This window comes from Lytechinus variegatus, chromosome 19 (genome assembly GCF_018143015.1).
Source record: "Lytechinus variegatus isolate NC3 chromosome 19, Lvar_3.0, whole genome shotgun sequence".
Taxonomy (NCBI): Eukaryota; Metazoa; Echinodermata; class Echinoidea; order Temnopleuroida; family Toxopneustidae; genus Lytechinus; species Lytechinus variegatus.
In genome coordinates, this window is record NC_054758.1 from 15,600,777 (window position 1) to 15,625,014 (window position 24,238).

General features: G+C 37.7%; 1 protein-coding gene across 2 annotated transcripts in view; it reads left to right on the top strand.

Moving 5' to 3' along the window:
* Positions 1-336: 336 nt before the first annotated feature.
* Positions 337-24,238, top strand: part of LOC121405965 (excitatory amino acid transporter-like) — a 73,521-nt gene continuing 49,619 nt past the window's right edge. Inside the window, exons 1-2 of one of the 2 annotated variants that reach the window (XM_041596962.1) lie at positions 337-815; positions 23,255-23,347. The gene's annotated coding sequence lies outside the window, so the exon portion shown is untranslated. Of the gene's footprint in view, positions 816-13,684; positions 14,001-23,254; positions 23,348-24,238 lie in introns of those variants that run through there. The other variant, XM_041596963.1, reaches the window with a different exon arrangement.

A 24,238-nucleotide genomic window follows, 5' to 3' on the forward strand; every position in this document is an offset into this window, starting at 1 on the left:
ATGCCATTCCATCCATCAACATTTGTCTAACAACCATATGGTCCAATCATCACTTCGTATAATCAGCATTTTGTCGATGACCATTTCGTCTCATTACCAGTTGGTCTAAATTCCATTTAATATTCATTCACTTTGAACAAATAACACTTAGTCCAATTAGACCAAATGGTATGTGGACTAAATGGCTATTAGACCAACTGCTTATTAGACGAATTGGCACTTGGGGTATTGGAGTATTTCATGAAACAAAAAAGTGATTTCAAGTGATAGCTGTTACTGTCTACTGAAAACCTTGCATCTGGTTGGCTTAGAGCGAATCAGTTTTTGAAATCACTGATGAGGTGTATCGTGAAAGACTCCCATGAATTCATATTGCTTTGTAGATGTAATACTCTAAGAAGGCATTGCCCATAGAAAGTCTTTTTGAGTCTCATTGGTGTTATTCAACTATCAATCAGCGTGTTCTTCATCTGCGTGAGGAAGGGAACTGTTACCACAATAGCAGGTGAAAAGGAATGCAAGCTTGAAAAGTGGGCGCAACACGCCCCCTCTCCCCCTCTCTCTCTCAGCCAGCTCACCGGCCGTGCACTCACGCAAAGCACTATAAAAGCAGAGTGCTGGTTATGTGTGCCCCCAGATCTCTTCCTGTGCTGGAGTTGGAAGGCACCCTGGAAGCTCTTGCAATCAAGAGATTTCACTTGTCAGTCAGTCAGTCTTGTGGATTATATACCTAGGAGTTTACAGGGAGACCTACGAACAATATCCTCTGTATTGTCGTTGGATAGTGGATTTTCATACGTATCTGTGATAATTGGGTAAGTCCGTAGATAAATTTAAGGCTGCTCTAAACTAGTCGTTGTCGCATCTGCACCCGACCACAGCGTTGTGGAACTTTTGTTCTGTTGCTATGTACCCGTGATGATGATTTGTTGAGACATTGGCCTAATCTAATTAAAATGAATTTGCCTTCGGCTCATGAAATAAAAGGGTTCAGCAAGTGTTGTAACTGCAGCTAGATATGGCTGATAAAACTCCACAGATATTTCTATAATTTGCTAGAAAGTAGTTTCCATTTATTATGCTATGCAAGCATTATGATTCTGCATCCTGCGCTTATGTTTTTCATTGATTGATTTGTGATCATGTTGCAATTTATGTGCAGTATTGTAAAATTGGCCACTTAGTCTTTAGTTTGTGTTGCTATAAACCCATCAATAATTCAACAAAGGCCTATTAAATCAATGAATAAAGTCTTTGAGATACAGAGTTTCCTTACTCAGAGAACATTGAGGAAGTTGTCTCTATTAATCTGATATATCGATAGATGTGTATTGCTGGATTACAATTCAAACACTTTGGTTGGCGCTATGTCGGGTAACAATGTGAAACTCTTACTGAAGGATTGTAATGTAAGTCCACCGGTCAATCATATTCACTTGGTCTACATGCAGGCATTTGGTATACATTATTTGGTGCTATAGCAGGTAAACCTCTGAAGTTTTTATGGGTGTAGTTTTTATATCCAGTTTTATTTCAACAGGGTAGCCTCTTCAGTTGACAAACTGCTATCACTGAGGGCCCTGCTTTTTGAGGTTGTTGAGGTTCCTTCGAAAGGGTCCAAGGGACATCCTACTTCCATAAAAAATCATGAATGAGCAAACTTAATCACTCAAAATATTATTCACAATAAATAAAGTTTGCAACTTGTATGGTAATTAAGCACCAGAAAAAAATCATGCTAATGGGAATGTACATGTATATGGATGCACTAACTAATATGACGTCATTATCATGGCTGTAAGACTCGAGGTTCGCAACTTGTGGTGCAAAATAATTTTTGACGCTAAACTGCATCAACACATACGTTCACGAATTCACACCGAACGTTTCTTATGAATAATCCAGTGATCTGCAGACTGTAAACAGGGTTGATCGTTTGAGAATCATGGAAAAAAATAGGCATTTATATAGCGCCATCTATCTAGAAATATTCTATTCCGAGGCACGATGTTATTATTACCCCGGCTTTAGCTCGAGCTGCCTTTCAGCACTCATGCATTCAAGGAATTAATCCTGCTGGGTACCCATTCACCTCACCTGGGGCGAGTGCAGCACAATGTGGATAAATTTCTTGCTGAAGGAAATTACGCCATGGCTGGGATGGAATGGAAGGGAAATTCATGTAAGATTTGTATTTTTGGGATAACATGGATATGGTCGTAATGATAAAATGATGGTAATCACTTCTCTCGCATATAGATTACATGCTTTTCTGTGGGAGAGCAGGTAAACATCTGCAAAGCTTTTATTGAAAGTTTGTAATATATTGGTATCACATATTCTAGTCTTGATAACCTATAAAAGATTTTCATCTCAATGTTGATGCTATGGCAGGTTAACCTTTAACAAGGATTTTTTAATCAAAGGGTTGTATATACCAGTATTGCTTATCTCTCTTTAAATCTTAGTAACATGTGTTCATAGGTGCTATGATAATAATAATAGTAATAATGATGATAATACTCGATTTTTACATAGTGCAAATTACAGTTAAGTCTGTTAGCGCTCTAAAAGGTAGCATGCTAAAGAAAAATCGAGAGAGATCAAATGGAAATGGAAAAACAATAATATTAAACCTAAATACATCATTAAGTATAACCTGAAAACATCATTATACATATTTAAAACTGAATTTTGACAATTTGGAACTACATGTACATCATTAGGAAATTTGAGCTTATCTTTGGAAAAGAAACATCTGCAAACTTGTAATTGAAGGGTTGATATTTCAGTATCACTTCTCTCTCTAGTACGTTATCACTCAATCTGTGGTGCTATGAGAGGAAAACCTCTGTAAAGCATTTATTGCAGGCTTGTGATACACCAACATCACATACTCTTGTCTCAATCACCGAGCTTTCATAGGTGGATTCTCATCCCAACGTTGATGCTCTTATTAGAGTAGGTCTCGTCCTTATTTGTTTTGGTAATTGATTGGTATAATAGATAATGAGTGTGGACAAATGATTAGTCCACAATGCCCTGTGTTAGTGTGTTTACACATTACCACTCTCGGTGTGCTGGGGAAAGTGATACCGGAGAGTCTTCACACGAGGTGAAATTAATTTGATCCGTCAAATTTTACATGTATGTGATGTACTGCTATCATGATATGAAATAAAAGGATTATGTTCCCATGTGAACGTTCTCTTACTCTCAATGTAGGCTATAGTGTAATACTTTGACATAATGGAAATTGGGTCAGCTGATAAATTTTACAGGTTTACTTTTGTTGTATACCATGGGGCCTAGATCTTAGACAATGAAAGTGATGATAAAGACGACGACGATGATGATGATGATGATGACAATGATGATGATGACAAATAATGGTGACAGTAATAACAATGAACATGATCATGATAATGATGGTAAAAAAACCCACATGAATGAAATGAATAGTTATTGGAAGTAATTTTACATGATGTATATCCATTTTTATCTGTTCCTTAATATATTTTTCTTTTCTGATCAATTTTTCATGAGGATGACTACAAGCTTTTGTTTGCATTTCTGATCATACGCACTCTTGTACCTGGTTACATTGCACTTGCATGCAGAAAGGCCATGTTACACCAGGACGCCACATTTTAATGTGATATATCCCCTGGAAGAACGCAATATTATTTTATATTAACCTCTTTGACTTCTAGCTTTGCTTAATTCCTGTATATTTGATACAGAAATCTTCCTATTTCTAGATGCAATGGTTTTATGTTCTGAAACATTGTACAATGAAGAGTCACGGCTTGGAGTTTTCAGACCGACTCAAGCGTAGAGAATACCAGTTTTTGTTCCGATTGCAAATTTAGTCTGATCTTCGTCAATTAGAATTGACTTGGGGGTGCTTCACAAAGATTTAAGTATGACTTAGAGTCCCACTCAAATGCTGTTGCGTACATGATATGCAACGGGCGATCTCATTGATTGATACGCTGTAGTAGTGCGCATCCTCTGCATGATCTGACCAATGCGGTCATACCTTTTATACTGCACATAACTAGGCATTTTAGTGCGACTAAGTCACACTTAATCTTTTTGAACACCTCCATGGTAAATTTGCCAGTTTGAAAGCCAGCCTGGTAAAAGCACATTACTTGTAACATTCCTGGAAGAAAATACTGGTGATTTGGTCGGTACTTGTCCAAATTATGACGACTTTCAAAGAGATTTCTCCAAAGTTTCAAGTATTCTTCCAGTGTGAAAATAACCAAGGACTTGGTCATCTGGCTATTACTTGGGGTGCTAGTGCTTTACATTGTTTTGCTGAGCCAGCAATTTTGAATTGCTCACCTCATCTTCTTCTCAGATCATATTGGTTATGCTGATATGCTCATAAACTTGAGAATTATGATAGTGATAATAATGGTATATTTACCCAGGGCACCCACTTCAGTTCTGAAAACTGTTCTCCCAGCGGGCCCTGCTATTATTATTACCCCGGCTAAGCTAGGCTACCTATATAGGTGCTCACAGCTTTTTGAGGAAATACTTCCTGCCGGACCATTTACCTCACCTGGGTCGAGTGCAGCACACTGTGTATGAATTCCTTGCTGAAGGAAACTATGCCATGGCTGGCGAATTTACTCAGGAAGGGTCTTCATACGAAATGCGGAAAAAAATTTAAGGGCATTTTGTGTGCTTAACAATTTCTTTCAAATTTGCAGGTATTATTCGTGATTGAGTTGGTTTGAATGCATCTACTATAGCAACAATGCACCTGTACGGTTGAATTTCATTTTCAAATTTTTCTCCGAGACGGTCCTGGGAAACGGCTTTTTCCGATGTTTAGGTTCTTTTTGCCATGTCTGAGAACCTTAGTATCAAGTTCACAACGGACATGTAATTTCCTCCCCGGAGAGTTAGCGGCAATATCAATCTCACCCTCTGAATTGGTTCCTCTTTCCTTGCAGTCCATCGTTTTCTCTTCGCAGCAAAAATGTTTCCTTTTCACGTTATGTTCCTCGCCTCGATCCAAGTAGCAAAGTGGACGCATTCCAGCCTACTTGCACCTTGGATTATCGGGATCGTATGTCAAGATCGCCCAAGGCCAGGATTTGGTAGGACCCTTACTTCAAATGTTTTAAAAGATATACTTCGGGAGTTTTACCACCATGAAGTAACGGCAGGAGGTTGAAATATGACTAAAGCAGTTCAAAGAAAGGGTCTTGTAACAATGGTGGTGCAATGATAATCTTGCTTTATGTTGCATATTACAAATTATATAGATCAAGAGTATAGGCAACAAGGTTAGTATTTAATGATAGTTCTCCTAACTTCCTAAGATCGTACAGAACTGTGTTTTGAATTCATCAAGTTGATACTGGTGACAGGCCAACTTAGGGGAGATTTAAATCCAGCCTGCATTCTTAAACAAGGGCTTTTGAATAGGGTTCGGTAAATTTGAAGGGAGGGGGGACAGAGGCAATAAGTCCTTTGGTAAGTTTGTTTTCCGACTTGGAGCAACAGGTCTTGCCAAACCCACTTCTGCCAAGCTGCTAATGCCCATTGTAATGTGTATTGAATAGAACTCTAAGTAGTACGAGAAGCGAAAGAAGCAACTGTGTATCTGTCGAGCTTGAAAGAACTTTCAGAGCTTTGGGAGTTCTGAAAAGTGAGGAGAAAAGGGGAATCTTTGAAAAGATCGTGTAGTAGGTCAGTGTGAAATTTGCATCAGCATAGAGAGGTGTAACAATGATTTTTTTTTCAAAAGTAAAGAATTAATAAAAAGGGGATTTAGAAAGGGGAATAGGCCTACACTACGGGTTTGTATGATGAAACGTAGGAAATGTAGAAGAAAAGAAAGATAATTGGGTGGATGGAGACAGAGAGATGGGTGGATGGACGGATAGATAGATAAATACATTTATGAAAGGATCAAAGATTAAAAGAGAGGGGGTGGGGTTAAAATATAAAAATGAAAATATCCAACCCCCTTTTTTTGGGGGGGTGAGGATTTGGGGCTCTGAAGGCCTGGTGCCAGTCTGACCATGGTCTGAAACCCCACTGTCGACAGCTAGTCTACAGGCACAGACCCTTGGTTCTCGCAATTCGCATAGTGCATAATGCAGAGTCTGAAGTACTGAGACTAGATTCACTATGTACTGTGGCTGGCTCGACACATACTTTGAGTAGTTTGCAGGCAAAGACCCTGATTGAAACTTTGATCAACAAGTATGTCTCCAAGCAAAAACTAGCACATACAAAACTTGCTGTACCAGTACACAAGCCATGAGTAGGCTGCAATTTAGACCCTTTACTCGAGTGAAGGGTTTGTACAGCAGACTAGACATTGAGTGTGGCGCCTAGTCTTACCCTAGACATGGTATAATTGGTTAAAAGTGTCAAACATGAGTCTGTTCTTGAAGACTATTCAACAGTATGCAGGTGATAGCATTTAGGGGGTTATAGGTAGACAGATATCATCCTTGAATATTTCCATGTCTTTAGACTTGATTGTAATACACGCCCTCATGTGGTTGTAATTTATATATTACATTTCTCTCTCACACTGTAGTTGTTGTCTCTATAACGTAAGGACTGTCTGCACCAGCCCGAGTTTTCTAATAAAATTCCGCTATTTCTGACCCTGCAAATTATGCCGATCTGAATAATCTCGAGATTATTTGTAATGCTGGATAAATCTTGAAACTGCAATCCTAAAGTCAACTTAGGATTATTTGCAAAATAGCGCGCTATTTTCGAATTGTCCTGCAAATGCGATCATTTATTCACGGCGTCAGAAAATGCATTGATGCCTCGCTTGAGCAGAATTTCTCTTCTTGCGCTGATGGAGAAGGGGGTTCTATGAAAGAGGACAGATCAGGCTAAAATCTCGAGATTGAGCAAACTCAGGCTGGTGCAGCACCGCCGATGGTCTTTAAGCACAAACTCTTGGCATCACCTCGTCTAGATCAGGACTTCGTAGGCCCCTGTTCGGAAAACCATACACTCAATCCTGTTTACACACACCAATGTACCAATTCTCCCTCTTTTCACCTTCTAGAGTAGTTTGTTCACACAAACACGTCTGCAAGCTCAGACTAAAATTTTACAAACTTTTGTATAGTGCATAAACATACGAAGCTTGACTCCATAATATTCTTCAAATATTGTATTGAACATTGTTAATTTTTATTCGTATTTGATAAATTTTATTTTTAATCAGTTATTTATTTCAGGGGACTCACATAAACAAGCGATGCTTTCCAGTGAGTTCCCGTTTTTCATTTCTGTTATTCATATTCTGTTTTGTTCCTACTTACTTTGTCAATTTGTTTGAAATGAAGAAGAATAAATTTAATAAATTCAATCAATTGTCTATTGGAAATTTTTGACTATTTGATTTGATTATATCATTCACATAAGCCTTCTACAGGAAACATGCATGGGTGAACTAGTGTGACATTCCCCTATAAATTTGAAGGAGAGTGAACTTGTGCCTTGTAAGATCTTTGAAGCTGGCATAATGTTATTTGTTTCAGCTTTCTGGTGTATGCCTAATACATATACCAGTTTGGTTAGATGAGAGATGATGATTATGATGACAAATGTTCACAGCTGACATTCACCTCATCATGGTAACATTCAGGCCGTGTTCACCGAGAAATGTAAACCAAGTTCACATAGACATTCAAGCAATGTTCACATGGGACTCAAACCATGTTCACAAAGAACTCCAGCCATGTTCATATAAAACTCAAACCATGGTCACGTATAGTACTCTACCCATGTTCACATAGAACCATTTTCACAAAAAGCTCAAGCCATGTTCACGTAGAACCCAAGCTACTGTCAGGTGTATTCATTATAACTCTGGAGTTGACCAGGGGCTGAATGAGGGGGAATATTAGTCTTGATCTTGTCATTATATTACCTTTTTGACAATCTAACAAAGTAGTATCATCTTGTAAGGAATTTAATATCCTTTCTTGTTAAACAGAGTTCTTAAAATTGGTCAATTTTGTTGAATTTGGTCTTAAAATTGGAATTGAAATATGTCTTGACACCGGTGTGTCGGCTCAGTTGGTAGAGCATACGTCTCACAACCTGGAGGTCGGGGGTTCAAACCCCGGCCGCATCAGACCAAAAGACGGGAGATGCTGCTACCCTGTTTGGCGTTCAATGATTAAAGAGATAGAGGCTTAGAGCCTCGTCGATCTGGCACTGCACAGCTTGGATTTTCATCATTTTCCATAAGACCTCTCTGGAAGCAGACAAAGCAGGTTATATACTCCCAAGCGGCAATTTACCAAATGGTTACATGTAGTAGACAAACTGGCTGTAGACAGACCAGGATTAGACCGATGAGAAAGTAGACCAAGGGGCAATGTACCTAATAGGTAGTAGACCAGCTGGTTGTTGATGAATAAGTCTTGGACCATTTGGGATGAGCCCTAGTGGAAATTAAAGACGGAGCAGTTGTATATAGACCAAGTGGAATCGGGCAAAATGGAAAGTAGACAAAGTGGGTGTGGACCAAATGGCAATTAATTCAATTGAATTTACCAAATGGCTAGAAGACAAACTAGGATTAGACCATGTGGGATGAGACCAAATGGAAAGTAGACCAAGTGGGTGTAGACCAAGTGGCAATTAATTCAATTGAATTTACCAAATGGCTAGTAGACAAACTAGGATTAGACAATGTGGGATGAGACCAAATGGAAAGTAGACCAAGTGAGTGTGGACCAAGTGGCAATTAATTCAATTGAATTTACCAAATGGCTACAAGACAAACTACATGTAGGATTTAGACAATGTGGGATGAGACCAAATGGAAAGTAGACCAAGTGGTAATTAATTCAATTGAATTTACCAAATGGCTAGAAGACAATGAGACCAAAGGGAAAGTAGACCAAGTGGTAATTAATTCAATTGAATTTACCAAATGGCTTCAAGACGAACTACATGTAGGATTTAGACAATGTGGGATGAGACCAAATGGAAAGTAGACCAAGTGGTAATTAATTCAATTGAATTTACCAAATGGCTAGAAGACAATGAGACCAAATGGAAAGTAGACCAAGTGGTAATTAATTCAATTGAATTTACCAAATGGCTAGTAGACAAACTAGGATTAGACCATGTGGGATGAGACCAAATGGAAAGTAGACCAAGTGGGTGTAGCCCAAGTGGCAATTAATTCAATTGAATTTACCAAATGGCTAGTAGACAAACTAGGATTAGACCATGTGGGATGAGACCAAATTGAAAGTAGACCAAGTTTGGCAGTTTGTCCTTTGTGTTTAAAAAAATGAGAGTCAACGACATGAGATAACTTCATGCTATTATCATTCAGTTTATTTTAAAGAAATAATTTAATCTTTCTGCCTTCGAGGGCAGACACAATCACAGCTCAGCTTCGCTCAATAAAAAGTGTATTGTCATTATGACATTTGCGTTCAACCCCCGCTGTTTATCTTTCAATTTAGGCAGTTTAAACATCGGGTATTGTTTAATTTTCATCCCTGTTTAAACATCAAATTCAATTGAATTGTGATCCAAACACCTGTTCGGAGTCAATACTCTGCAATCCATTTTGTTGGTTTGTTTTGGAGCAGAATCGTGGGATCTTTTGCCTCCCCAAAAATTCTTTCATTTTAGAATACAAATATTAAAGGGATAATATTTTACTAAGATATAAGGGGAATACACACTGATTTGACATTGTATTGGTTTAAGAAAAAGGAAGAAAAAATGAGAGAAAAATTATCAATGGAGATTTCACAAAGCTCCATCAAGAAGTTTTGTACTAATGGATTTGTTTATTTTGTAATGTCACATAGAACGCAGCTAGAACTTCACTGTTTCGCTTGGACATACACTAAAAATCATTTTATTTTCTTGATTTACCATAAATTATTTAATGATCTTTGATGTGGGTTGTTCTTATACTCATTTAGGACTACTCTTATACCCCTTTCATAGTGAGAGCCAAAGTGGAGTTAGTCTGGAGTCCAGGAGGAGTTACTCCACTTTGGAGGGCTATATGAAAATTCTGAGATTAGTTCGATCCAGATTCAAAGCAGAGTACTCAACCCACTTCGAGAAGAGGGTTACAAACGGAGTTACTCCGCACCGGAAATGCGGTATGCGCTTATCGCTGTGATCTCGTGTGAATTCGGCCACACGTATGGCGCGAACTCGCTTGGAAACCATGGCAACGACTGCGGACACACCGCTGCGCTGCTTGCCAATATGAAAGGGGGTTTAAAGTCGGTCCGCAGTACAAGCGGATCAACTCAACCCGGGGTTATTCCAGAGTAACTCCACTTTGCCTTCACTATTAAAGCGCTATAATATGTGGTGGGTGGGTGCGTCATGGTCTAGTGGTTCTGACTCTCGCCTATCAAACAGAGGGTCGTGGGTTCAAATCCTAGCCGTGGCATGTTTTCCTTCAGCAAGGAATTTATCCGCACTGTGCTGCACTCCACCCAGGTGAGGTAAATGGGTACCGGCAGGAAGTAATTCCTCAAAAAGCTGTGCACACCAGAATTGCTAATTAGTCTACTGCCAACTCATCTACTCACCACATGGTCTACCTGCATTTAGTCTAATCAACATATCGTCTAACAACAATTTGGTGCAATAACCATTTGGTCCAATCATCACTTTGTCAAATCAATTTGTCTAATAACCAGTTGGTCTAGTACCCATTTTCTTTTCCTTCATTTTGCACAATACACACTTTAGTTTTATCAGACCAAATGGTATATGGACTAAATGGCTGTTGGACCAACTAGTTATTAGACGGAATGGCATAAGACTAAATGAAAGTAGACCATGTGATGAGTAGACGGACTGATGGTGGACCAAATGATAGTAGAAGAGTTGGCAATTTCATGAATTGGCATTGGACGAATTTGAATAAACCTTTCTTTATCTGTCCACTCTCCCTCACTTTCTTTTCTTCCACTCCCCTATATACATGTATCTTTATGTTTCTCAAGGGGGGGGGGGTGCACATGCCAGATGCCCCCTGGAATACAAAGCTACTCATCCCCCACCCTCACTTATGTCTGTCTGTCTGTCTCCATCTCTGTTAGTCTTCCTCCCCTCCCCTCCCTCCCCCTTCTTTCGAAATGGCCAACACTATATAACCCCAAGCAATGCTTAGGATTCCTTCCAATTACCGACAAAGTGCTTTACCACCACCATTGGCCATAGCCTATTGCTGTGACATCACACGACATCACGCATATCTCACAAAGAGCTTTCACATGATTTTCTAATCCGTTTAAAACCTTTGTGTGAATCAAGTGTGAAAGTAATGTGAATAATGGCATTTTTATTAAATTCATTAATTGGGACTATCTGTGCATTAGACTAAATGACAATCAGACTAAGTGAGTATTGGACCAAGTGATGTTGTAATCAGACCAAACTGATAGAGTGCCAAGTCGGTCTATGAGAATTAGACCATCTGCTAGTAGACCAAGTGGGTCCAACCATGATGGTGTTAGATGAGCTGAGAATTAGACCAAGTGGGTCTAGCCATGATGGTGTAAGACCACAATGAGAATTAGACCTTCTGCTGGTAGACCAAGTAGGTCTGACCATGATGGTGTTAGATGTGCTGAGAATTGGACCATATGCTAGTAGACCAAGTAAGTCTAGCCAAGATAGTGTGAGACGAAGTGAGAATTAGACCATCTGCTGGGTAGACCAAGTGCATTTAACCATGATGGTGTAAGACCATAATGAGAATTAGACTGTCTGCTAGTAGACCAAGTACGTCTTATCATGATGGTGTTAGATGAGCTGAGAATATATACCATCCGCTAGTAGACCAAGTGGGACTAACCATATGTGAGACGATTAGAGAATTAGACCTCTGCTAGTAGACCAAGTGGGACAAAAAATTGAAACCCTTTGAAATTTCTGAGTTCATGACACATTGGAGGAGTTCCACATGATATGCATAGATAATGATATCATTTGCTTTTAGGAAAACAGATCTTGTGGTGACTTAAAACTCAAGAGGGCGTTCTACACCTTTTTCACTAGTGTTAAAATTTCATTCACCTTGAGGAACTGGCAAACTTTTAAGCTCTCATTGTTGAATAATACTAAGTTTGCCAACAGTTTGGTATATTGTCAGTAAAAAACTTTCATTGTAGTTGTGTAGCCGTATAAAGTGGTACTCTATCAATTCTGTAGATTGAAAGTCAATCTGATTACAGGAACCAATCCAAAAATGGATCAAAATGTTCAATATAATAAGATTGAATTCTAAATCTATTAGATTAAAAACTTCAATCCAACTTTGGATTGGTTCCTCATCGCAATCTATTTCAATCCAAGAAATTTAGACGAGATGTCAGGCAGGATTTGACCAACTTCTAGGTAGCGAAGAATAACCTTGCTTTCAAACTCAATTTGAATATCGCAGTGAACATCTCAATTTTTTTCAGTTTTGCTCAAAGCCGCCAAGTTTTTTTTCTGTCTCTCACTCAGCTTGGCTTTCATTCTCTGATCCAGACACTTCTTCACAACTTTCGAAACTTTTCTTTCAATCCCAAAGTAGCGCTTCACACCCTGCTACAAAGCACCATGCGGGATCCCGCTGAAAGGAATGAAAGCCAACTGTCCAAGACCCCTTTTACTCCTCTTCACTCTAAGGATTGATTTTAACTCCAGTGACCTCTGAAGTGTTAAAGGGGGTATTTTCTTCCCTGACTTATTATTTCAAGGATCCTAAGTTTGTGTTCCTGATAGATGCACCTGTCTGGCTTTCAGAGAATTCAGAGAAGGCCAAGTAAGAGCCAGGGGCTGGTGGAAAAATCATTTGGTAAGAACATGGTCTGGACCTACCACAAGGTCCATAGTAAGAAAGAGAGAGAATATGTTTCTTATTATATCTGTACCATCTTTTCTCTGTCTCACTCTTGTTCTCTCTTGCTCACACATACACACCCACCCTCGAGCACGCACAGACACACACTCCGCATCTGTCACAGTTTGTGTTTTATGTTGTCCTTTTCTGTCTGTTTATTAATCTGACCATGTATTTCTTTCACTGTAAACCTGTCTCTTTCTGTTTTATTTGTCTGTTCACGTGTTTGTTTGTCTGTTTATGTTTTGTTTCTCTGTTTATTGCTATATCATCATTTTGCACATCTCTCTCCCTCTCTCTCTCATCATTGATTGATGGAAAAACATATACATACTGGACTTCCATAGTCTGTTTTGGTTTGTTTTGATTTATTTCATTATGGTTCTTTCTTTCCTTCATGATTTTTTAAATTTTATCCATATCTGCCCTTCTTACTCCTCTCTTCCCATTCCTCCCTCCCATCCACCCTCTCTCTTGTTCTTATTCTAATTCTATCTTGCTTTATCGCTCTCCCTCTCTGTGTCTTTCTTCATGTCGATATGTTTGCCTGTCTCTCTCTTTCCTTCTCTCTGTCTGTGTGTCTGTCTCTATATGTCCCTCTCTGCCCCTCTCTTTCCTTCTCTTTCCTTAACTCTCCTTCTCTCTCTGTCTCCCTCCAGTGGTTCTACAAGTACACACAATGCAGTGTGCTGACAATCAATCTGAACTGGTGAGTGCTTCTTATGGAAAAAAAAGACCCCATTATTGAGAACATACAGGTATTGTACCGAGTCAGTGAGTTGGTTTACATTTAACTGTACAACTGTTCATCAGTTGGCACGCATGCTGGGCTGCTGGCTGGCTTGTCTGCTTTCTTCTCCACCGCAAGTACAGACCTCCAATACGTGCTTCTATATTCTCCGGTCCTTTCTAATCTGGGGAGCTACAAGAGCTGTCTTGCACACTGAATTTACATTTGGAAGAAGTTCGGAGTGCACTTGTATGTTGGAAAGTTAACTGTGATCTTTGATGGTGTCTATGCAGTTGTTGGGCATTGGTGGTCAAGTTTTGGAAGTAAATAGAGTTGGATAACTTTCCTGGAGCGAATTGCGCTCATTTCCAGGTTAGTGTAGGCCCTGTTTGGAATTCTTTCTCCTCTACACATTTCTGCTTTTTTATAAACTTTTTAGTACTCGTAGTAGAGTAATACTTTGAGTAATTCTTTTTTGTCCTGCCCATAGATAGCTTTACATAGCATAGGATTATTCAAGAAAGGGGAGTGTGAATTTTTACAGGCCGGCGTGTATATGATTATTCATGTTAAGGAACGATTTCAAGTCAAGCATCAGAATCCAAACTTTTGCAAAGACAGGACCACGCAGGGCATGAAGCTTTGACCTCTGCCGCTCTGCATCATTTTGTTATGGTCCAGTATACCAACTTTTGCCCATGACATGAAGTGTCAAAAGAATGACATAACAATTTGAAGCTGTTTACTTTGTGTGATTGATTAAATCTTGTGTTCAAGAAAATCTGTTTTTTGGGTGAAGAGCTGCACTGAAAAGAAAAGTTCATGTTTTGTGAGGGGATATACCCACATTCATACTTAATGCACTGAACGATGATCCTTGCTATTATAATACTAAACAATTCTTATAAAGCACACATATCACAGTATGATTATAGTATCTCTAAGCACGTCCAAAGGACTTATAATTATATTATTACCCCTGCTTTAGATTGGTGGCCTTTGTTTTTTCCTCTCGGATTTATCATGGATTTATGCACGCAAATAAGAGAGTACCAGAGATAATTCTGAATCTGAGCCTCAAAAGAAAGAGGCGCATATGAAAGTATGACTTTTATGTCAAAATCGTGACTTTTTAGCTTCTGGATTACTACTTTTTTACTTTTAAGGTTGGCAGCTCTGCAAAATAATGATTTGAGCATAAACTGGCATCATCGCAGCTAGCCTGTATACATCTCTTGTTGTAATCTCTTTTCCTTGGGGGCATGGATGATAAGAGGGCAGAATTCCAATGGCTCCCATTAGATATAATGATTATTGCCCTCCTCGTTAAATTCAAATCAAATGACGAATCCGCGTATTCCAATTATTGATTTTAAAGATCGTATTATAATGATGCATTCAGACCCCCAACTTTGTGTGCAGATTTAAAGATAAGATAATAATACAGAAATGAAACTGAAAGTTAAAAGTGGAAATTGGCATGAAATGTTTCTACAATATGTCGCATGGCTCGCAACCATAAATTTTCCATTAGTTTGGGCCAATATTGCATGAAAAGTCGATGTGTGCAGTTTGATTCATGCAATATTGTCTTTAACAAGTGGAATATTTGTGATGCCCCTTGAAAAAAATCCATTGAATATAATCATACTTAATGATCATTATTTATTAGATTGACCATGCAATACAGCACAATATATCGTGCAGCACTTTTTTTTTTTTACATAATTTGCTTATGCGGAGTTCGTCAGATTTTGGTGCTTTGTACAATATACAGCTCCAAAATCATCTTACTTTGGGAAAACATGACAAAAATAGCTTTATCGTGCAAGTTTATTCCTAGATTAAAGCGAGATGAACTCGGGTGTGAACGAGCCCATTTGACCAGGGCATTTGTCACAGTTCATTTGCCTGCTCGGGGCATTTCACATTATGCCCTTGTTTACACTGTTGATGCACTTCATTCAATTATGCTTTTCAAAAAGCCCAGCATCAAAAGAGGTTTAATAGCAGCCTTTGGATGGAATTATAGCAGTTAAGTTCCCAGGAACTGCTATAATACGTGCCAACAAGATGTGAAATTGTATGAAATTGTTGAAAAAGAAAAATTGCGATATTCCTCCCCCTTTTCAATTCAAATTGCATAAATAAGCTTCCAATACAAAGGAAGCTTTAAATTAAAAATTTCCCCTTCTGTACTATTCATAATTCACAATTTTACAATAACAGTTCATGCTCACTCGATTTACAAAGCAGTTGGTCTACTTATTTGATAGCCTAATACTACATGAGGTGATTACAAACCGCCTCGATCACAAGAATCCCTGTTAAATTACGAGACCTTTTTTAGGCAAAAAAATACCCAATAATTATTCCTGCATTCACACCGCCCCGAAACATATCCCTTCGGGATAAGTTCCTGAAGTTACGAGCATGCGCAGTATGGTCTGATAAGCAGGCAAGACGCGAGATTCAAAATCACTAGCCCAGCAGCCACCCAAAGCTCCCGCGCCCAACGACACGCTGGGCTAAAAGTCGGTCTGAAACTACCTATAGACTAACCCCCACTTGGTCAACTATCAATTTAGTCTAATTGCCATTTAGTCTTCAAGTGATAAGATTGATTGCAATGCTTTGCAAGACAAGGGCCTATATACTCTATAGGCGGTGCTGCACCATCCCGAGTTTGCCCAATCTCAAGATTTTAGCCCGATTGGGATTCAATCTCGAGATTAATCCTATGAAATAGCGCGATAATTGCGTCTGCATTGCAAATAATCTCGAGATTGTTCAGATCAGGATAATTTGCCAGATCAGAAATAGCATGCTGATATGAAAACTCGGGATGGTGCAGACGGCCCTTATATGAACCAAGGGCCAGACTGTTGCACGAAACCTATTTGCAATCGCTTTTAAATTATTTCAATTGCTTAGTCGTTGATTTTGCCAATGTTCACTAAAGCTATCCAATTCACACTTTGAAAAACCCAGACCGCCCTCACCCCCCGCAAAAAAATCAGTCGCTAATTTTTAATTGCAAGTTTTATTATTAATTTTGAGGTTTGTGATTGATTGTTAGTTTTTTATCGCAACCGACCAGCCATTTATCTAGCAGCTTTGGTTATAAACATGTCGTCTGGGGCTCAAACACCTATTATGTGATGCCTTGCCTTAAGATTTAACTGCTATGGCAGGTGATCAAACTTTCAGCCTTTGCATTAATAGTTTTGTGATGTTAAAGCAAAAACTTGTCTTTATTTGGGTCTGGGGGTAATACTCAGAAATTAACCTGTTGTAAAATATGCCTTGCCTCAGGATTTGACTGCCATAGCAAGGAATCAAATGTTCAAGCTTTGCATTGATAGTCTTGTGATGTTAAAGCTGAACTTGTCTTTATTTGTGGTCTTGGAATGATACTCAGAAATGCACTTGTTATAAAACATGCCTTGCCTCAGGATTTAACTGCTATAGCAGGGGACCCAACTTTCAAGCTTTACACTGACAGTCTTGTGATGTTAAAGTCAGAACTTGTCTTTATTTGGGGTCTGGGAGTGATAATCAAAAATCACTTGTTATAATAGATGCCTTGCCTCAGGATTTAACTGCTATGGCAGGGGATCAAACTTTCAGGCTTTTTAATGATGGTTTTGTGATGTCAAAGTCAGAATTTGTCTTTATTTTATAAATCCAAATAGATCAGGAAGCCATGTTATATCTGCGATTCCTTCTTGTAGTATATATATCCCTGTGGTGGTTTTGGACACGTGCAGTAGAAGCAGACTTTTGTTCCGTTCCTTTCAAGTGTAACCAACCCTGAAGGATAAAAGTTACATTCAGTCATCTAAAATCAATCAACCTGCCAGGGTTCGGTTGCACAAAACATTGCCGTTGATTGTACAATTAATTGCTAAAATTGATTGCTGATAATGATCAATACAATCGGTCATGGAAATCAGCACGATAATCAATTGCTCCGCTTTGTGTCTGTGAGGTTGGTGTATTGTTATGCTGTGGATGAATGATAGCATTGAATTTTTGTTTCCTTTGCTCCACACTTCCAATTGTTAGGCAGGTGGATCTTATGACAATGCACTTTTGTAGTATTCGGATGTGTTCAGCTTACTGCTTTTCACCTTAGGATTGCGGCAAAATTGCAAGTATTTGTCAATTTTGTTGGTAATCTTTGTCAGTACCAAAGCCAAGATGTATGCACCTGTTTTTCTGTTGTCCAGTTGTTGATACATTTTCGAATGAAGTGGTTAGTCAATTTAAACATTCTTACTTTGCGTATTCCTGTTTTGGATATTTGTTTTCGAGTCAATAAAAAAAATAGTCTTGTCAATACCATAATATTTTATGCAAAATTCTTTATATATAAACAAAAATTTGATGAGAAAATGCTATTCCATCTTCGGACACTTTCAAAATGACATTATTTTTAAAGAATAATAGAGCAAGCAATCGCAGTAAAACGAGGCAAAATTTCAGTTCACCTCTACAAATGGAATCCATTGAACTCTAGATGTTCTTGCTAAATTGTAACACATTTTCTACTCATGTATATGATATATTATATTGCTCCTATTATTTATATATATTGTGATTTGATTTTGAAGCAATAAAATCTTCAATAAAAAAGAAGGATTTGTCACTTGTGATCTTAATAAAGACCTGTAAATATTAAACAAGAACATTAAATTCTGAAGAAGTTGAGATTTGTTCAGGTAACTATCTTACGATCGCAGTTTTCTTAGACGTAAAATTTAGGGCCTTTTCACATGTTAATCTTGAATCATCATTGTAATGATGATTCCTATTGTGATCATGAAAGATTCTAATCATGTTCTAGTTTGGTTTCACATATGCTACATATTCTTTATTAGTCTTATTTTTTCACTGGAATCATTCAAATTACAAATTATTTTTACCATGTGAAAGGGTGTTTAGAATGTAGAATGTTTGTCAGTTTTTTTGCTATACCAGTAGATCTTTGAAAGCTAAAACATAAAATGCTTATTCAAAAGATGTATTTTAAAACATTGTTCTGGAAACTGCATGGTGTCTCTAAAAATCATTTGAACAAAAGAGAAATCATAATCAAATCCTGTGATGTCATCACGGTGGCCCACATCCATGAGATGCTTTTGTACACTCCAAGTTGACCTATATTTCGGGGGTCAAAGTGGGTCAGCCCAACTTTCTTGGTTTCAAGATTTTAGCCTTCTTCAAGATGAAAAACCTTATTTCTCTAGGCATATTTAGACAGATTATGACCAGTTGGTTTAAAGGGGAAGTTCACCCTAGAGAAAACTTTATTGTAAAAATAGCAGAAAAAATAGTAAAAATTATTGGTGAAGGTTTGAGGAAAATCCGTTAAAGAATAAGAAAGTTATTGGAGTTCAAAATTTTGGATTTGTGACGTCATAAACGAGCAGCTGCTTCATTTGTTAAGTAATATAAAATGCATGAATTTCAAATTTTTCATGGTTCCTGATGACTTTAATTATGTTTTCTATTCATGATCGGGTGTGAAATGTTTTGTCTATTGATATACAATAGGTACAGTGAAAACCATTTTTAATTTTCTGAGAAAATGACATTTCATTGATTTTTTACCATTCGCTATGTAGGAATGCTGCTCGCATATGACGTCACAAATCAAATAATTGAAATTCTAATAACTTTTTAATTATTTGATGAATTTTTCTCAAACCTTCGTCAATATTTTTTATCATTTTTTCTGCTATTTTTACAATGAACTTTTTGTCAGGGTGAACTTCCCCTTTAATGCCAATTCGTTCAATTTCTTCTCCAACTCTTCTACTATGATTTGGTCTACTATCAGTTCTTCCACTATCCCCATGGTCTAACTACCATTTCTTCCACTCACCATTCGGTCTAATAATAACCAGTGGGATGCCATTTGGTCTAATTGGACTAAGTGTTCATGGGGCACAATGAATGAATAGAAAAAAAGGTATTAGACCAGCTGGTTATGAGATGAAGGGGTCATAGACGAACTGGTGATTATACGAAGTGATTATTGGACCAAATGGCTGTTAGACGAAATGTTGCTGGACGGAATGGCATTAGATTAAGGTAGACCAGGCAACGCACAAATTGGCAGTAGACGAAATGCCAGTTTACTATTCAGACTGACTCATCTCGCAAAGACCTGTAAATTTACTATTGTGTTTAGGCCACAAAATACCTGATAGTTAGTTGATAATGAAAAATAAAAATATGTAATATTCAAGAGGCGCTAAAATAAAACAAGAAGTCCAATAGTGCGCACAAAGTATGAAAAGTAATGATTGCAATAATAAACACAATCGGTCATACAAGATAAATAGAAAATTGAATTATTGAGACAAAATTTGAAGCCAAGAATACTTTGAGAATTTGGAAGAGGGACAGCATTCCAAGTCCGGATAATTTCCCGATTAGAGAATACTCAGTAAAATATTTCAATTTTTTGGTCGCTGTGAAGGCACCTTGTTTGTGAAATATGGAAAATCAACATTGATAAAACAAAAATCGCTGCTTAACCCCCTTCCCCACTGATCGAACAAATTCTACTTTGATTTGGTATTTATGTTTTCCATTCTTGCTTCACAAAACTGTCTGAACGCACCTTTGGCTTTAAGCTTCATGATGAGGACAGAAGTCAGCCATTGGTAGATTCGTGATTTTTTTCTTTTTGTGTTGGCTCGATTATGATATAGTTTCGTTTTAGATTGCATTGGTAAAACCCAGCGTGTATCCATCAAGTAATTTTGAGCACCAGGGGCCTGTTGCACAAAGAATTGCAATCAATCGCAACTCTAAAATTCATGTGCAACTTGATTATCAACCAATCAACAGCACACATTTGAGCATTGCGATTGATTTTTTGACGTGCATTTAAACGCACCTCTTTCTGCAACGGACCCCAGAACTCAATCTTGGGAGATTTGGTGGATGTTTCTCATGCTCCCAGCGTGCCATTTGTTTTGTACAAGGTCTTAAGTCCAATTATCTATGTCATAAAAAAGTTGCTTGATCAAATAAAGAAAGCTATTTATGCTGTCAAATGTTGAAGAGTAGCCTTTTTGGTGTGCTCAGGAAAATCGTGGCATCCGTAGTTGGCGATAAAGCAAACAAGTAAAGAATTTATTGGGATATCATTATTATTGTTTATTTTTAACTGATTACTTGATCCTAATCTGGAATTTATTGAATTTTCTTGTAAATGGTAAATTCAGGACACACAGTAATGGTATGGAGAGTATTGTTGACAACCTCACTCTCTGGTTTCATAACTGGTATTATGATGATAAGATTATTCTGCAGATGTCCTATAGAATATATATTGATATCAAAGTTTAGTAACGAGAGTATGTGTTCACTTTTTGTTCTTTAATTATAAACTTTTAGACACGCAGATATGGCACCTTTAAATTGCATAAAAATGAACTCACCTACTTTAAAAGAATCCTGAAGCGAATTCTCATTCATAAAGGCGAGATTCAATAATATTTTGCTCAAAATTTTAGCCCCAGTAAAGTTTCCTCAGTGGTGTTTAATCTCCTTTGAAAATAAACTAATTGGCCGTTTGTTGTGCGTACTGAAATCTGATACTCTGTAATCTCAAAGAAGTGAGCCAAGTTTGCCTTGGAAAAAACTTATGAAGAATAATATTTTTCATTCCAGAATTTGTCCATACTTCCCTGCCTCTAGTATACCTCCTTTCTTTATGTTAGTTTTACAGGCATGTTCAAGCAATTTTCATGTGCCAGAATCAGGTGTGGATCCAGGGGGGATTGAGGGGTTGGGGGCACATGTCCCCTTATGAGAAGGAAAATTGAAACTCGTAATGTAAAAATGCCTTTAAAACAGAGGTAAAACGTTTTTTTTTTTGCTTGTCATATTTTTCGGGTACGAAATATCCTTTATTTGTGGTTGAAAACCTTTTTTTGGGGTGCTTGTCAAAATTTTCCTTTGAATAATTTGCCCCCATTTTTGGAAAATCCTGGATCCGCCCTGGCCAGAATCACAGCAAAAGATGGAACCAAAAACAGGGCCACCGAGGAAGAGCATTTAAGAAATCCTTCATCAAGACAGATTCTCTTCCATACAAAATATGCTAATTTTTCAGCATCGTATGTGTGTTTAGTTTTTATTCATAGACGGTTGAGAATGAAGTGAGAACCAAATGTGCTGACAAATTATACACTTTTTCATATGCCATAATTTGATTTGCATGCGTATATCACAACTATAGACCAGAGTTTAGATTAAATCTTTGTTCCGACTACTTCCAAAATGTCTTGAAAATGGTGATTCTTAGTGGAAAAAATAGAATAATTGTTTGAACCCAACGCACCTTACACAAGCCTGCCGCTAGGTTTCGTTGACCTATTTTGGAGATTTCCTCCAAATTCCTGGATTTGTAGGTCTACTTAAATATGCCCTGCAAACATGTTTAAGAAAAGACCACCGATTTGTTTGCGGTCTTGCCTAAGTCCGGTTACAAATGCTCTTTTCAAGGTCAATTTGTTTCTTGCAGTTGTAAGAAGTTGAGATTGAATTTTGTAATCTTCACTTCATTTTCTCGAATCCCCACTCAGTTATATTTTCTTGCCTCTCGAATTTCAAAACTTGGAAGATAAAATGTTTCGTTTCTTTGATAAAGCAGTGGTTGTGGTTGGGAGGGAGGGAGAGAAAGGGGATGTTTGTGGGTATGGTGGGGGGGGGGGCGGTGATTCTGAAATTATCAATAGACCTATATCTATTGGCTCATACTCTTTGCTAAACTTATGGACAGCCAAAATGTAAAAAAAATTCTTACATTGTATGTCTATATTATGTTCACCGTGCTCTTTCCTACCTCGTGAAAAGTGAAAAAAACTATCCAATTTATACTTCCGAAACAGTTAAGAATGATTTGAGAGAAAAAATGATCCGATACATTGAAGTTCTACTGTTAGAGATTTATGCCATTATTCACTGTAAAAACTGTGGTGTTAAAACTGACACCAATTGGTGTTATAGAGGACCACACCCTGAGGTGTTAAAATAACACCCTAGAGATTGAATATAACACCAAAGAGTGTAAATGTAACAACCATAGTTGTTGTAATAACACCTATAGGTGTAAAACTAACACCACTAATTTAACACCAGTGTAAAATAACTGGTGTGGTCCTCTATGTACACCGGTTAACACCACAGTTTTTGCTGTATTGGCTCTCCATAGTGAAACCACAACTTCAAACCAGAGTTTAAATTAAACCCGACATCAGAATATGGGCCTTGGTGTATACACTCTTTAACAAAGGGTGGAAAATATGGAAAAAAAAGGGTAGAGGAGTGACAGTGTTTTTCTTCCCGTTTTGAAAATGCTGCTTCATCTCTGCCATTTTAAGATTGATTTTTACCCTTTCTTGATTATATTGATTTGACAACCACTTGCTAAGGAATGAAATGAGGGAGCATTTTGTCTTTCTTGTCATTTTTTCTCTCTTAAAACTTTGTATGGGAGATTATTTTGAAAAAATTTATATGAGCATTCTTCAGTCTTTTTAAGAATGCTTGTTCATCACAATCATCATGAATTAAATGAATTGACCAATTTTGTCTTTCAGATTCTAAAAGGATTTAACAGTAATAAAGGATTGCCAGATCATTAATGTTCAAAGTCCTAGTGGAATAATACAAGGCTCGTACTACAACAATTTGTAAGTAAACAGCAATTGTATGTATACTCTTTCTGTTAAAGTTCTACTTCTATGTCTGTTTCTACATCTACTTCTGCCTCTATGTCTAATATACTTTTGCTTCTACTTCTACTTGTACGTCATTTACATCATTTCTGCATGCGATTCTATTTCTATGTTTACGTCTATGTCCAAAATACATCTGCTTATGTCTGTCTATTTCTACATTTACTTCTACATCTACTGATGTGTCTACATCTGCTACATCTATGTCTACGATAATTTTGCCCACTACTATGTCTACGTCTACTCCTTCTGATACTGCTACTTTACTGCTGCTGCTACTACTACTACTACTACTACTACTACTACTACTACTACTACTACTACTACTACTACTACTACTACTGCTGCTACTACTACTGCTACTACTACTACTACTACTACTACTACTACTACTACTACTACTACTACTACTACTACTACTCATACTACTACTATGAACTACTACTACTAATCATACTAGTACTACTACTGTCATTAATACTACTACTACTTCTGATACTACTACTACTTTTCTACTGCTGCTGCTGTTGCACCCACTACTACTTCTTCTTCTTCTTCTACTACTACTACTACTACTACTACTACTACTACTACTACTACTACTACTACTACTACTACTACTACCACCACCACCACCACCACCACCACCACCACCACTACTACCACCACCACTAAAACATATTTTTCTAATCAACTATCTTCATCATCTATTGCTATGTCTACCAAGTGCAATGTCTGTATAAAATTAGATTTGTAAACAAAACTTTGATTTGTAAATAAACCTTGACTTTGATCTGCATGTTTTAAGGTACCGTCCAAGACGTATAGGTATATGAGCAGTGAGAG